Below are 16,469 nucleotides of genomic sequence, written 5' to 3'. Positions count from 1 at the left end.
CTGTAAATACTGCATGCTACACTCAGAATATTTCCTTGGTTAATCAAGCAAAGTGTATGACTCTGATAAGTGGCATTTTATACCACTTAGAACGTCTTATAATGGCTTGAATTGATGCCTTGAAATCAAGTATTTTATGTATTTGATGTGTTTTTTTAGTATTTGTGCATGTCAGGGTATTACTTGCATTTGTGGAGAGATTTCATCAGGAATAAGCCTAGGTATGTGCTTGGCATTGTAAGTGGGAAGTTTGGAGCAGAACGCATCAGAAAACGGGAGCAAAATAAGCATTTTTCCAGAAAGGTGCTGGCGCCCGCTCAGCCTGGCTGGGCGGCCGCTTAGGAAGCGGGCGCCCGCTCAGGATTGCTGGGCGGTCGCTCAGGGTCGTAAAATTAAATAATGATTTTTAGAGTTCTATTTATGTCGGACTTCTAACTTCTGAGATAGCTGGGTCTTATGGGGCTTCTATATAAGTAGTTTTCAGAGACGTTTCATATGTGATGAATCGTGGTATCAATCAATGAGCAAGGAGAGAAGGAAGAAGACCGTTTTAGCACATCGCAACGAAGAAGAGGAAGCATATGTTTTCTTGTGATTCTTTTATTCGTTGTATCAGTGGATGCTAGTTTTCTTTACTTTGAACCTTATTACTCTTGTGACGTACTCTGGTTTTAATAAGTATTTTTATTAGTTTATATTGTGTCTTATTATCATGTTTTCATATGAACCCATGGTGACGATGAGTTCTATCATGGGCTAATTGTGATCATGGGGTCATAATGGATTTACTATGGAATTCTTTAGTTAGTTGTTTAATACCTTAATGTGTGATGATTGTATGATATCTAGTATAGGTTGCGCTTATTCGTCTTATGTGCGTCGCGAACATATAAGATAGGGTGTTAATCTCTTGTGAAGCGACGGTGGATCTTGAGGTTTAGAACTTGTCATGCTAGCATAGGTTCATGTATGTGTATGCATGATTAGTGGGTAACTCTAACCGTTTTACTTGCCCTGTGTAATCATAAGGAATAACTTGTGCTTAAATCGTTATGTTGTCAAATTCTGTAGACATATAGGGTCTCAACATAATTGATGCCTATTCAACATGATTGTGGATGTTTGGTAGAATGGTATTAGTACAACGAAAGTTGGCTTTTATCAGTTTCGTGTTGTTCAATTAATATCATCACCGTTACATGCTAAGGGTAATAATAATAACTATTGAAGGAAGTAGTAATGAAGTTATGATCTCATGTGTGTTTGATATTGTTAATTCAAGTATCAATTAAATGTTTAATTCTCGTAGTTAATTATAGTTAATAATTAGTTAATCAAATCTACGTGTAATTGTCTTGACATTGAGAAGTAATCATACATTGGTGAGTAAGCAAATGCCTAGTTATGCGAAATTCATGAAGAGTATTCTTTCAAGGAAGGTGAAACTGGATGACCTTGAGACCGTTGCTCAAACGGAAGAGTACAGTGTTATGCTGCAACAAAAATTACCTCCAAAGCTTAAAGATCCAGGTAGCTTCACCATTCCTTGCACCATTGGCAAGTTGTCTTTTGACAAATGCCTGTGCGATTTGGGAGCAAGCATCAATCTGATGTCGTTGTCTATCTTTAAAAAGTTGAATTTTCCTGATCCAAAGTCTACCTACATGTCTCTACAATTGGCTGATCGTTCTATTACATACCCACAAGGCATAGTGGAGGACGGGTTAGTTAAGGTGGATAAGCTCTTCTTCCCTGCAAACTTTGTCATTTTGGATTTCGAGGAAGATAAGAAGATTCCCATAATCTTGGGAAGACCTTTCTTGGCTACAGGCCGTACCTTGATAGATGTGAAGAAAGGTGAACTTACTATGAGGGTGCAGGATCAGGATGTGACATTCAATGTATTCAAGGCGATAAAATTCCTTACAGAAGACGAGGAGTGCTTAAAGGTGGATTTGATTGATTCTAAGGTCACTTCAGAACTTGCTCATATGCTAATGTCTGATGCCCTAGAGAAAGCCTTGGTGGGGGACTTAGACAGTGACGATGAGGATGGCAATGAGCAACTACAATATCTAAATGTTTCTCCTTGGAGGCGAAAGCTAGACATGCCATTTGAATCTCTGGGTACTTCTGATCTCAAGAATGCTAAAGGAAAGCTCAAACCATCTATCGAGGAAGCACCTACTTTGGAGCTTAAACCATTGCCTGAACACTTGAGGTATGCTTTTTTAGGTGATGCATCTAATTTACCTGTTATTATTGCATCTGACCTTTCAGGTAGTGAGGAGGACAAACTCTTGAGGATTTTGAGAGAATTCAAATCGGCTATCGGGTGGACTATAGCAGATATCAAAGGGATCGGCCCTTTGTACTGCATGCATAAAATTCTGCTAGAGGAAGGTAGTAAGCTGACTGTTGAGCAACAGCGACGACTTAATCCTATCATGAAAGAAGTGGTGAAGAAGGAAATTCTGAAGTGGCTGGATGCAGGAATCATATATCCTATTTCTGACAGTTCTTGGGTGAGCCCCGTGCAATGTGTACCTAAAAAAGGAGGTATCACTGTGGTAGCAAATGAGAAGAACGAGCTCATCCCCACTCGAACAGTCACAGGATGGAGGGTATGCATGGATTACAGAAAGTTGAACAAAACCACGAGAAAGGATCACTTCCCTCTTCCATTTATTGATCAGATGCTTGACAGGTTGGTCGGTCATGAGTATTATTATCTTCTGGATGGCTATTCGGGGTATAATCAGATTTGCATTGCACCAGAGGATCAAGAAAAGACTACCTTCACTTGTCCATTTGGCATGTTTGCTTTTCGCAGAGTATCGTTTGGCTTATGTGGTACACCGACCACTTTTCAGAGATATATGATGGCTATATTCTCTGATATGATTGGAAACAATGTCGAAGTGTTCATGGACGACTTCTCCGTCTTTGGACATTCTTATGATGAATGTTTGAATAATCTTCGTGCGGTGCTCAAAAGGTGTGTGGAAACTAATTTGGTGCTCAATTGGGAAAAATGTCACTTTATGGTATGTGAAGGCATTATTCTAGGGCATAAAGTCTCTAGCAAGGGTCTTGAGGTGGACAAAGCAAAGGTGGGAGTCATTGAAAATCTCCCACCACCTATTTATGTGAAAGGAATCCGTAGTTTTCTTGGTCATGCGGGTTTTTACCGGCGTTTCATTAAGGACTTCTCGAAGATATCTAAGCCGTTGTGCAACTTGCTCGAGAAGGATGTGCCTTTCAAATTTGATGATGAATGCTTGGCGGCATTCGAGACTCTCAAGAAGAGTTTGATAACTGCACCAGTTATTACGACACCTAATTGGACAGAGCCTTTTGAGATGATATGTGATGCGAGTGATTATGCGGTGGGAGCAGTTCTTGGGCAGCACAAGAATAATCTTTTTCATATGGTCTACTATGCTAGTAAGACTCTAAATGGAGCTCAAATAAACTACACCACTACTGAGAAGGAGCTCTTGGCTATAGTCTTTGGTTTCGAAAAATTTCGATCTTATCTGCTTGGGACAAAGGTGACAGTATTCACTGATCATGCTGCCATTCGCTATGTGGTCTCAAAGAAGGATTCGAAGCCCAGACTTATTCGTTGGGTGCTCTTGCTATAGGAATTTGAGTTAGAGATCAAGGATATAAAAGGTACTGAGAATCAAGTAGCCTACCATCTCTCTAGATTAGATAATCCCGATTTTACTTCTTATGATAAGAAATTGATCAACGAATCTTTTCCGGATGAGCAGTTGTTCGCAGTTCAGGAGGAAGAACCATGGTTCGCTGATATTGTGAACTATCTTGTCAGCAATATAATGCCTCCTAATATGAATGCAAATCAAAAGAAGAAGTTTCTGCATGAGGTGAAGTGGTACATGTGGGATGAACCGTATTTGTTTAGACAAGGAGCTGACCAGATCATTAGGAGATATATCCCATTCTGTGAGACGGAGGGGATATTATGAGACTGCCATTCCACAGTTTATGGTGGACATTATGGTGGTGAAAAGATAGCAGCTCGTATTCTGTAAGTAGGTTTTTTTTGGCCTACTTTGTTTAAGGATGCACATCAGTTCATTTTAAGGTGTGATCATTTCCAAAGAGTGGGGAATCTTACGAGGAAGAATGAGATGCCGTTGAATGTGATGCTTAAATTCGAGGTCTTTGATGTTTGGGAAATCGATTTTATGAGACCATTTGTCTCGTCCTGCAATAATCAGTACATCTTGCTGGCAGTTGATTATGTCTCAAAATGGGTAAAAGTCAAGGCTCTACCGACAAATGATGCAAAGGTAGTGTTGAATTTTCTTCATAAGCAGATTTTCACAAGGTTTGGAACGCCATGAGTAATCATAAGTGATGAGGGGTCGCATTTCTGCAACCGTAAGTTCACTTCTATGATGCAGCGCTATAATGTGAATCATCGTGTTGCTACTGCCTATCATCCGCAAACGAATGGTCAAGCTGAATTGTCTAATAGAGAGATCAAGCGCATTCTAGAGAAAGTTGTTTGTCCGTCAAGGAAGGATTGATCTTTAAAGCTCGATGAAGCTGTTTGGGCTTATAGAACAACATACAAGACTCCACTTGGGATGTCCCTTTTTAACTTGTTTATGGTAAGGGATGTCATTTACCGTTGGAGCTTGAGCATAAGGCTTGTTGGGCGTTGAAGAAGTTGATCCTTGATCTAGATGCAGCTCGGAAGAAGTGAATGCTTCAGTTAAATGAACTTGATGAATTTCGACTCCAAGCGTACAAGAACAACAAAATGTACAAGGAAAAAGTGAAAAGGTTGCACGACAGGAAGCTATATCCTAAGTCATTTGTGCCGGGGCAACAAGTTCTTTTATTCAACTCTCATCTCCGACTTTTTCCTGGAAAGTTGAAATCAAGGTGGTCTGGACCTTTTATCGTCAAAACTGTGTTTCCACATAGAGCGGTGGAGATTTTTGAGAATGATCCGGGCCAAGCATTCAAGGTTAATGGTCATCGATCGAAGCATTACTATGGGGACATGGCAAACCGAGAAGTGGTTAGTGCTGTTTTATTGTTAACTTGATCAAGGTACTCTACGTCAAGCTAATGACGTAAAAAAAGCGCTTCTTGGGAGGCAACCCAAGATTTGTGACTATAGGAACCCTTAGAAGTTAGTAACCTATCCAAAACCACAAAAAAATCAGAAAAATTGGGCAAGAAAAAAGTATTTTTCAGAAACCCTCTGGGCGCCCTCCCAGCTTTGCTGGGCGGCCGCTCAGGATGCTGGGCGCCCGCACAACTTTGCTGAGCGGCCGCTCAGCCCCCGACTATTGAAAAAAAATTTGCCTTCAAAAAATAAAAAAAAAATCAGAAAAATTCAAAAACAAAAATACAACCCACAACCCACGATTTCTTTTCCCATAACCCACATTTTTTTTCCTCACAACCCCACTCCTATTCAATTTTTAACCCTAATTCCTACCCTATATATACATACAACTCCTCCATATACACTCCCACATACTTTCAACTTTAAAACTCTCTCCTACACTCAAAACACAACTCTTAAACACTTTTTCTTAGTTTCAATGGCACCCAAGAGATCCCGAACTAGTGATAGCAGCAATACCGTTCCTACTGCTGATTCTTTGAGGGGAACTGCTGCGAGACCTCATTTGTTTGATAGGGCTGCTGAGGAGGAGTATACTAGGCTTCTGGCTAAGCCGATTCTGAAGGAGAGGGGATTCTTACCATCGGAGAGGGATGGTGAGTTGCTGCCGGTGATTGCTGAAAAGGGGTGGATTTCTTTTTGTGAGTCGCCAGAGGCGGTTCCGATGAGCGTGGTTCGCGAGTTTTATGCGAACGCAAAGGCTGAAAAGAATGGGTTTACTGTTGTTCGTGGGCTTACAGTTGATTATTATGCCGCGACAATTCATCATGTGATTGGACAGCGACAGCAGAAGCCTGCGGAGGAGAATGGAATGAGAAGACCCCCGGGGACTTTGATTTGGATTTGATTTGTGCTACTCTCTGTCATCCGGGCACGGTTTGGAAGTTCTAGACTTGAACTAACGAGTATCGTTCTTTTCCGGCAATTACGATGAATAGGTATGCCCATGCATGGAATGCCTTTATTTGTGCTAATATTCTGCCTACTTCACATGCACATGAGGTTACAGTTGAGCGAGCAAGGTTGTTATGGGATATTTTGAATGAAGAGTATTATGGGGACCTTGGTGATTTCATCTACCAAGGGATTTTGAAATTTTTGAGGGGAGCGAAGCACATGAACATCCCTTATGCATCTACTGTCACGAAGCTATGCCGAGCAGTGGGAGTTCATTGGCCTTCTCACGAGCAGTTGCAGATGCCGGCCGCTCCTATTGATTCAGCGACTCTGAATGCGATGCAGGAGTGGACGGGTGGAGAGCCCGAGGAGCATGGGTTGGGTTATCGTCTTCCAGGAGGACGTCCAGCAGTTGGTGCTACCATGGCTAGGCCGGGTCATGATGAGGAAGGCTCTTCTAGAGCTCAGGAGGGTGCTAGGATGGCTGATGCCCAATATAGGAGGCTGTCGAGGAGGATGGATGCGATGTATGAGTTGCAGAGTAGGTTTACTCAAGAGCTTACCCTTCCACTTAGGACTGCTTTCAGAGGCCTTGGAGCTGACATCCAGTGGCCCATTTTTGGTGAGGACTCTGGTTACCCGCCTCCTGATACTCCACCCTCTGAGGGTGATGATGATGATTTCTCCGAGTAGGTATACCCTATGTTCCTTTCTACTACCTTCACTGGGGACAGTGAAGATTTTAAGTTTGGGGGTGGTAGTTAAGGAATATTTGTGTGTGTGTGTCTTGTAGTTGCATATTCATGATATGTTTAGTTCATATAATTACATATTTTTTCCATATAGTTTATTTTTTATTTTATAGCTTTATTTATCATGACATTTAGCTCATGCATATACCAAGATCCCTTTTGCGTTGCTTTACCGATTGATTTATGATATTGATGCGAGTAGTGATAGCGTTAGAGTGATGTTGAGTCTTGTAGGTTGACATGCATGCTAGAAATACTTGTAATTTCACTAAGTCTTAGAGTATGCTTAAGGACTAGATTGTTGTCATGGTTTGATGGTTTTTGAGCTTAATCTATTGATTTTGCTTAGAATTTATGATAGGTTCTTTATGATAAAAGGCATGAAAAGAAAAATAAAATGGAGTAAGAATTGGAATTCATTGCTAATTGTGGCTAGGCGTCAAATGGCTAGTAGACGGCTCGTATTTTTATGCGAGTAGTCTAGGGTTGAGCAAGATGGAGAGAAACACACTTGCTCAAAAATTAGAAAAAAAAATAGAAAAAAAGAAAAAAAAAAGAGAAAAAAAGAAAAAGAAGAAAAGAAAAAATAAAGAATTAATGCATAATTGATCACGAGTGGGCTCTTTGGTATTCGAGTTATTAAGTTCTTAGGGGACTTTGTGCCTAGCGACCTAATGCTTTTATAGTCTGGGATCCGCTAACCTAACGCTCGCTAAATGGATGCCATTGCATAAGTCTTTTGTGGACCTCACTCATTGCACGATCAAATAAGCATTTGTTCTTGTGTTGAATAAAAAAACATGATTCCGTAATAAGCTCCAGTGATCTTGAAGTGTTATAAGTCATTTTGTGTCTAGAATTTATTCTTCGTATAATCATGTGATTGCCTTGAGGATAGTCGATTTATAATAATTGATCTAGTTTTGAAGCATATCTGTTAAGCATCCGCACTCACCACATTCTGGTTGTATGTTAGTTTGCATGATTTAATTGATCTTTATTCGCCTAATTGCATTTGTTGAGATGTCGTGAATTGGTTGGTTTAGTCATTGTGAGGGGGATCGCTGCATTTCATATAGATTGCATTCATGCATGTTTTTGTTTTGTTTTTGAGTCTGTGACGCTTGAGGACAAGCATCGATTTAAGTTTGGGGGTGTGATAAGTGGCATTTTATACCACTTAGAACGTCTTATAATGGCTTGAATTGATGTCTTGAAATCAAGTATTTTATGTATTTGATGTATTTTTCTAGTGTTTGTGCATTTCAGGGTATTACTTGCATTTGTGGAGAGATTTCATCAGGAATAAGCCTAGGTATGTGCTTGGCATTGCAAGTGAGAAGTTAGGAGCAGAATGCAGCAGAAAACGGGAGCAAAATAAGCATTTTTCCAGAAAGGTGCTGGGCGCCCGCTCAGCCTGGCTGGGCGGCCGCTCAGGAAGCTGGGCGGCCGCTCAGGATCGTAAAATTAAATAATGATTTTTAGAGTTCTATTTCTGTTGGACTTCTGACTTCTGAGATAGTTGGAACTTGTTGGGCTTCTATATAAGTAGTTTTCAGAGATGTTTCATATGTGATGAATCATGGTATCAATTAAGGAGCAAGGAGAGAAGTAAGAAGATCATTTTAGTACAACGAAGAAGAAGAAGCATACGTTTTCTTGTGATTCTTTTATTCGTTGTAACAGTGGATGCTAGTTTTCTTTACTTTGAACCTTATTACTCTTGTGACGTACTCTGGTTTTAATAAGTATTTTTATTAGTTTATCTTGTGTGTTATTATAATGTTTTCATGTGAACCCATGGTGACGATGAGTTCTATCATGGGCTAATCGTGATCATGGGGTCGTAACGGATTTACTGTAGAATTATTTAGTTAGTTGTTTAATACCTTAGTGTGTGATGATTGTATGATATCTAGTATAGGTTGCACTTATTCGTCTTATGTGCATCGCGAACATATAAGATAGGGTGTTAATCTCTTGTGAAGCGACGGTGGATCTTGAGGTTTAGAACTTGCCATGCTAGCATAGGTTCATGTATGTGTATGCATGATTAGTGGGTAACTCTAACCGTTTTACTTGCCCTGTGTAATCATAAGGAATAACTTGTGCTTAAATCGTTATGTTGTCAAATTCTGTAGATATATAGGGTCTCAACATAATTGATGCCTATTCAACTTCTATCTTAATTGTGGATGTTTGGTAGAATGGTATTAGTACAATGAAAGTTGGCTTTTATCAGTTTCGTGTTGTTCGATTAATATCATCATCGTCACATGCTAAGGGTAATAATAATAACTATTGAAGGAAGTAGTAATGAAGTTATAATCTCATGTGTGTTTAATATTATTAATTCAAGTATCAATTAAGTGTTTAATTCTCGTAGTTAATTATAGTTAATAATTAGTTAATCAAATTTACGTGTTATTGTCTTGACATTGAGAAGTAATCATACATTGGTGAGTAAGTGTTAATTGAACATAATTAGTCTGAGTCTCTGTGGGAAGGAACTAGAAATTATTCTATATTACTTGCGAACGCGTATACTTGCATGAATTATTAGCGCGTATTTTGTTCCTAACAGACACCCTATCAATTGTTTAAGAATAAGAAGCCAACTCTAAATTTTCTTCATGTATTTGGTTGCAAATGTTATATCTTGAGAAATCAAACTAATCAAAATGGAAAGTTTGATGCTAAAGCAGATTAAGGAATTTTTGTTGGATATGCTGTTGGTAAAGCATATATAGAGTCTACAATCTAAGAACCAACATTGTTATGGAATCAATACATGTTGTGTTTGATGATAAGAAGATTGAAGGACTGCAAGATGGAGATTACCATGAGAGCCTCAAATTTGATAATATGGAGATGATTAGTGATGACAGTGATGATGAAAGTGATCAAGAAATAATAGCAAAGGATAATGCAGAAAAATCTACTACTAATGAAGCACAAAATTCAACATCTGTCGAGTTACAAAATGTTTCATCCGTCGGGAGACAATCTGCCTTATCTGTCGGGAGACAATCAGTTTCATCCGTCGGAACTCAAAATGCACCATCCGTCGGGTCATCAAAAGAAGCTGAAAGTCAGAATAGATCACTTACAGAAAGTTCTCCTTTATCAAATCAAAGATCCATAAACTCAGGGGGAGTTTCTAACTATCAAAACTCAGTTACACATCAAGACAACAATGAGGCCTCTTCATCTAGAGCTAATCTACCTGAACAAAGAAAATGGAAAAAAAATCACCCCTTTGAGCTCATCATTGGTGATGTATTTTGTAGAGTTCAAACAAGGAGAGCAACTCAATAAGAATGTCTATATAGCAGCTTCATATCTAAGGAAGAACCAAAGAAGGTAGAAGAAGCTCTGTTGGATCCTGATTGGATTTTAGCTATGCAGGAGGAGCTAAACCAATTTGAAAGGAATAAAGTATGGAAGCTGATACCCAAGCCTAAAGGAAAGAATCCAATTGACACCAAATGGGTATTCAAAAAAAGGATGGATGAAAATGGCATAGTGGTCAGGAACAAAGCTAGATTGGTTGATAAAGGCTATTGTCAACAAGAAGGAATAGATTTTAATGAAACTTTTGCTCCTGTTGCAAGACTTGAAGCCATCAGAATTTTCTTAGCCTATGCTGCCCATGCCAATTTCAAGGTCTATCAAATGGATGTCAACAGTGCTTTTCTAAATGGAGATTTGGAGGAGGAAGTCTATGTCAGTCAGCCTCCTGGTTTTGAAGATCCTAATTTCCTAAATCATGTCTACTATCTTTTGAAAGCACTCTATGGACTGAAGTAAGCACTTAGAGCCTGGTATGACACTTTATCAAAGTTCCTTTTAGAATATCACTTCACAAGAGGTACTGTGGATAAAAATTTATTCTTTAGAAATGTTAATGGCTCTAGTATACTTGTTCAAATTTATGTAGATGATATTATATTTGGCTCTACAGATGAAAAACTTTGCAAAAAGTTTGCCAAATTGATGCAAATGCAAAGTAAGTATGAAATGAACATGATGGGAGAACTAACTTATTTTCTTGCCTTACAAGTTAAACAAGTTAGTAATGGAATATTCATTAGTCAAACTAAATACATTCATGATCTTTTAAAGAAGTTTGATCTAATCGATTGCACATCTGTAAAAACTCCCATGGTCATTGCAACTAAGCTTGAATTAAACACTACTGAAAAGTCTGTGGATATATCAAGTTATAGGGGCATGGTTGGCTCACTTCTGTACTTAACAGCTAGTAGGCCAGATATAATTTTTTCTACTTGTCTTTGTGCTAAATTTCAAGCTGATCCTAGAGAATCTCATTTAGTAGCTATTAAGAGAATTTTCAGATATCTCAAGGGAACACCAAAACTTGGCATTTGGTACCCTGGAGATTCTGGTTTTGATCTAACTGGTTATTCAGATGCAGATTATGCAGGTCGTAAAACAGACAGAAAAAGTACAACAGGAACCTGTCAATTTCTAGGAAACAAGCTTGTGTCCTGGTTCAGTAAAAAGCAAAATTCAGTTTCTACTTCTACAACTGAAACTGAATATATTGCTGCTGGTAGTTGCTGTGCACAGATTTTGTGGATGAAAAACCAATTGTTGGACTATGGTCTACAAGTGGATAGGATTCCTATTTTCTGTGATAACACAAGTGCAATTGCCATCAATGAAAATCCAGTACAACATTCAGGAACAAAGCACATAGACATCAAGTACCACTTCATAAGGGAACATGTGATGAATGGTACTGTGGAACTGTATTTTGTTCCAAGTGAAAAGCAACTTGCAGATATATTTACCAAGCCACTTGATGAATCCACCTTTTCAAGGTTGGTAAGTGAGTTAGGTATGCTTAATTATTCTTAAATCATTTCAGATATTTTTGCAAGTGGTTATGTAGCCAGAAATTTAATTGATTTTTTTGTTTTGGATGAAATTTTGGCTAAGTCAAAATTTACATCCCGACAGATGATCAATATCCATCGAGTTTGATCATCTGTCGGAATACAATTTGTCAATAAAATCATTTATTTTTCTAGAATATTTTATAACTCGACGGATAACTGATTTATCCTCATCCGTCGAATTGTCTCAATCCTAGCCGTTAATTTTTGAACATTATCCATCGAGTATACTTACAGCTTGTAAGCATGACACGACGGATAAGTGACATAATTTTTACAGTTTATTTATTTTTAAACGACTATTTTGGGCAATTTTTATTGGTTACTTTATTTTACTTTATTATTTTTGACAGTTAATTTCTGAGATAGTATAAAAGCAAATTCACTTTTATTCATTTCTTATATCATTCTCTAGATTCAATTACTCTTATTTCTTTTTTCTCAAAAGCAAACTCTCTCTCTGCAAATTCCAAACCTCTAACAATGGCACCTGTAGTGAAAATCATGTCTCAAACCGGTTATATCTATGAGAAAAACAACTTCATAGCTTTGGTGAACAAGGACATTCAACAGTCTGGTGACTATCACAAAATGATGGATTTTGTGAAGAACTGCAAACTCAACTATGCTATGCTGGAATCACCCACCATTTACTGTAAGGTTGTTGAAGAGATATGGACAACTGCAGTGTACAACTCGACAGATAAGACCATCACATGCACTCTGAAAGGTAAGCAATTTTGTATAAATAGTGATATTGTCAAAGCATGCTTTTAGATTCCTGATAATACTGTAACTGCTCCACACACAGACACTGACATTGTTAATATGCTTAATTCCATGGGCTATGCACTCACTACTTCTAAATTAAGTAAAATTAGGAGGTTGGGTCTTAGGAAAGAATGGAGTTAGTTGTGTGATATAGTAACTAAGGTGTTTTCTGGTAAAATTAGTAACTTTGACTCTATAAACATTTATATGCTTAACATGCTTTACATGCTAGTTACTGATAAGTACTTTAATTTCAGTGATTTGGTTTTGTTTGAGTTAGGCTTTAAGTTAGGAGAGATCAATAAGAGAGGTATAAGTGTCTATTATGCTAGATTCTTTATGATGCTTGCTAACCATCTTATTGAAGAAATTGTGATTGAGAACCCAACCAACAAGTTAAATTGTTGGGTTCAAGAAAGAAGGATCATTGCAGATTTAAACAGAGGAAACCATCACAAGGAGGTCCCCTTATACTACTTTCCAGTAATGGAGGGACCTTAGGTAAGTGAGGTAATTTTTCTGTCTCCACTCTTCCAACCTCACAAATTTCTTTGCTCTCTTGTGTAGCTATGACAACTGTATCAATGACCCAACAGTTGCCTACCCAAGCTACCAAACCAACAAAAGTTCCTAAATCCAAAGCTACGAAAGCCCCTATAATTTCTTTCAAAAGAAATCAGTTGTAAAATCCACCAAACCTAAAGAGGGGAGTGTGAAGGTGGGAAAGAAAGGTGAGGGACAGGGTGAAAGTCAAAGAAGCCCTAAGGATAAGGTTAGAGAGGTGAGTGTTTCCCAGCCTAGCCACACTGCAGTTTTTCAACAAACTGCAGTGCTTAATAAGGATATAAGCTCATTACTAGTTGCATCCTCCCAAAAGGATATGATTATTGAACAAAGCTCTCAGCCAAGAGCACATGCCAAGAGGGTAAGGGACACAAGCTCACCTAAAACTTACACCAGAAAGAAGAAACCAAAAACCCTTGGAGATGCACAGGGATCACACACTGTGCAAACTAGTGCTATAGACCCAGTCACTGCACCATCTCGAAGTCAGGTTGATGTGGCTTCAATAAATGTGGAGTCACAGCCAAACTCTCTCATAATTGGAGCACCTAATACACCAAATTCTCCCACACATCATTGGATGTTGACATGATAAACACATCACTTCCAAATTCTCCATCTTTAACTCTCTTGGAGAAGCCAAAAATCCATGCAAGTGAGCATCATCTTCTAGATAATTTGTTGGCTCACTTGCCATTTCTTTCTGAGACTTTTGAGACATCTGTGCCAAACTTTTCATCAATCTACACAGAATCTACAATAGTCTCCACTCCACACTCATTCATTTCTACTCACTCGATGGATGTTGTTCATCCGTCGAGTAGTGATTGTATCCCAACGGATGTGCCTAACAGCAGTCATCCGTCGGATAGTCAAATTACTAACCCGATGGATATTTATCATCCGTCGGGAGTCCCTGCACAACTTCAAAGTTCAACTATAGCTACAAGTGCAGATGACTTAGTAATTGTACAATCACTTTTAGGATTGAGGGAAGTTAGTGATTTGAGTGAGAGTCTGGGTTTCTCCCAGGAAAAAGGAGAGGAAAAGAGTGATCTAATGCAGTCCATTTCTTCAGTACTAGCAAAAGTGAGTGAGAGGAGTCCCAACTTATATGGTGAAGGTGAGGGTGTGAGGGTGGGGAGCCAAGGTGAGACCTTGATGCAAGAAAAGAGAGATAATGAGAGAAATGCAGGTATAGAAGAAATAAGGGTGGATGTCATTGCAAGTGAGTTAATGACTGACCAGGATGCAAACAGGGAGGGACTATCTCAGCAAAGTCAAGCTGTTATAGATTCTACCTCCTTAGATGCTGAGACATTTACTCACCCAGTTCTAGCATATCAACTTCTTGCTGGACATGGCAATGATAATGCAGAAAGAATGCTAAATTTGGTACACACCATACAGTCTATACAAAGGGCAAAGGATTCAATCACAGCTCTGCCTTCTACAGCAGGTGATATTGACTATGAGACTGGTGGTTCAGAAGATTTCTTTTTTGGTGAGGATGAAGACAGTGAAGAAGAGCCATTGGACATAAAGGAGAAGTAGGCCCTAGTTCTAGATCAGGCATGCCATCATGGGCGTTCTCAAAGAAATGTGATGAACATCATTTCAAGACCACACTCATCCAACTTATCAGTCAAACACAGTCTGCTCTTCAATCATCCAAAAATGCTAGCCCCAAAAAGCTTCTGCAAGCACATCTTGTTCTCTCCAACTACAACAAATCCAAGGCTTCTAACACAATCAAGATATCACTTCTATCAAAACAGAAATCACTCAAGTGAAGAAGGATATAGCTGATAGATTAGATGTAAAACTTCCAGAAGCTATAATGCTTGATATCAAAAGACAATTAAGGAAGAACACTGATATGGCCACCAAGGTGGATTCCTTGGAGAAAAAAATGATAGCAATGGAAGCCTCTCTAACAGCTATACATCTACATCAGGCACAACAAACAGACTTGCTTCAAAGGCAAGTGGCAGCACAAATCCCTTCTTCTACTCAACTTGCTGATAATAAAAAGGAGGAGAAAGAAACCTCTTCTATGGGGGAGAAAGCAAGCTCAATTGTCTTATTCAGTCAAGGGGAATCAAGAAGTGAGGGGGAGCAAAAAATGCTAAACATACAAGTCAGCAAAGTGATTATGCCAACAATTGCTTTTCCAAAGCCTCCAGTTTTAGATAACATTGATCTAATCCAAATAGCAGCTAAAAAGCTTGAGTTGATATCAAATCCCAAGATGCTTGATGTTACAGCTCTAGAGAAGGAAATAAAAGAAAAATGGAGAAAAATAGATGTAGATATTCAACAAAAGTTTGGGCCAATTCAAAAGCCAGACAAAGGCTTCAATCATCATTCTAAAGTCATGAAAATTTTCGTGAATGAGTAAGCATGAACTATCGGGAAAGAGGTCAAACTTCTTGTATCAAATCTCCAAAGAAAGATCTCATCATGAAGGCCAAATAGAACTATCCTAAGTTATTAGACAAGAATCCTATGGATACAGTGTTTGAAACACCTAGGCCAGATGAGAAGAAGCTGCTGGCTAGGTCTATTGCACTCTACAAGGATCCAACTGATTCAACATTGAAAAGAAGAATTGCCAAAATTTACAGAAATAGTAAGGAGATTTGTGTGGTGGTTGGACACCCACTGTTTGTGGAAGCTAAGAAGGAAGAGAAAGAAAGAATCAGGCTAAAAAAGAAGCAAGCTGTTTTGGATGCTAAGAAGCAAAAGCAAAAGAAAGAACAAGCTGCTATCTTGGCAAAGCTTCAAGCTGTAAAAACCACATCAGAACTTCCTGTACAACCAACTGTAATTACTGAACCTAAGGATCTGAAAATGCAAGAAGAATCACAGCAGAAAAGAAGATTTAGATACAAACTCCATTCCAAGAGGAAAGTGAACTTTAATGATGAGGAATTGGAAGACCAATTTCCCAAAAAGCCTACTACTACAACTCAAACATCAAAACCCTCAGTGGTATTTGAAGAATTCAAAGTGGTTGATCCAACAAGAAATATTCATGGTGAACCAATTATTCCTAAGGATGAGCCAGTAGACTGGGATAGTTTACCAATTCCTGAGCTAAATTTACCAATCTTCAAGACAAAGAAGACAAAGACTAGAGCTAGAAAGAAAGTGAAGCCTGTATCTCTCAAATCCAAAGCTCTAACCAATTCCCAACCCACAGTCAACAAGAGAGATCTCATGTACATTTGTGATATCAAGGAATTTTCAGACTTGAATCTTAACTTGGATTATCTGGAAGAAGTAATAGGAATTGATGCTTACAGACATCTTCCTGAAAGACTGGTATTTAGATACAAGTGAGGGAAAGAGATGACATGGCCTCTTCACAGGATTCTCCAAGAA

The sequence above is a fragment of the Apium graveolens genome, chromosome 4, assembly GCF_009905375.1.
Source record: "Apium graveolens cultivar Ventura chromosome 4, ASM990537v1, whole genome shotgun sequence".
In the NCBI taxonomy this organism is placed as follows: domain Eukaryota; kingdom Viridiplantae; phylum Streptophyta; class Magnoliopsida; order Apiales; family Apiaceae; genus Apium; species Apium graveolens.
Note: the sequence above shows the minus strand (reverse complement) of the source record.